Below are 385 nucleotides of genomic sequence, written 5' to 3'. Positions count from 1 at the left end.
TTTGTTGTTGCTTTAAAAAAAAAAAAGAAGAGGTGAAGGGAAGGACAAACAAACAAGCCAAGCTTTTATTTAAGTGGGGCTTGCTGGTCTTATTTCTGAAAGGGTGCATGTGAAGGGCCTGCCTTCCTGAGTAGCCCGCACTGGTGCTCTGAGAACCCTGCCAGGGGCTCAGGCGTGTTTTGAACTACCCGCCAACTCTGCAAGCGGGCGCGGGAGCAGGAAGAGGGAACGGAAGTGATCGCCCTCTGGAGGCCACAGGGCGAGCTGCACGCCGGACCACGGAAGGGCGGGACCGCAGACGGCTCTGCCCCCGCCATCCCCCGGCTCCGCCCCCGCCATCTCTGGACCCCCGCCATCCCCGGCTCCGCCCCCGCTATCCCCGGCT

At 61.0% G+C, this 385-nt stretch overlaps 1 protein-coding gene across 1 annotated transcript in view; it reads left to right on the top strand.

Annotated features, from left to right (window-relative positions):
• The first annotated feature begins 201 nt into the window (after positions 1 to 201).
• The window catches only part of Nemp2 (nuclear envelope integral membrane protein 2), a 20,248-nt gene continuing 20,064 nt past the window's right edge, over positions 202 to 385 (top strand). Inside the window, exon 1 of the mRNA XM_031367423.1 lies at positions 202 to 382. The gene's annotated coding sequence lies outside the window, so the exon portion shown is untranslated. The remainder of the gene's footprint in view (positions 383 to 385) is intronic.

The sequence above is a fragment of the Mastomys coucha genome, unplaced genomic scaffold (assembly GCF_008632895.1).
Source record: "Mastomys coucha isolate ucsf_1 unplaced genomic scaffold, UCSF_Mcou_1 pScaffold14, whole genome shotgun sequence".
In the NCBI taxonomy this organism is placed as follows: domain Eukaryota; kingdom Metazoa; phylum Chordata; class Mammalia; order Rodentia; family Muridae; genus Mastomys; species Mastomys coucha.
Note: the sequence above shows the minus strand (reverse complement) of the source record. Positions and strands in the feature narration are given on the sequence as shown.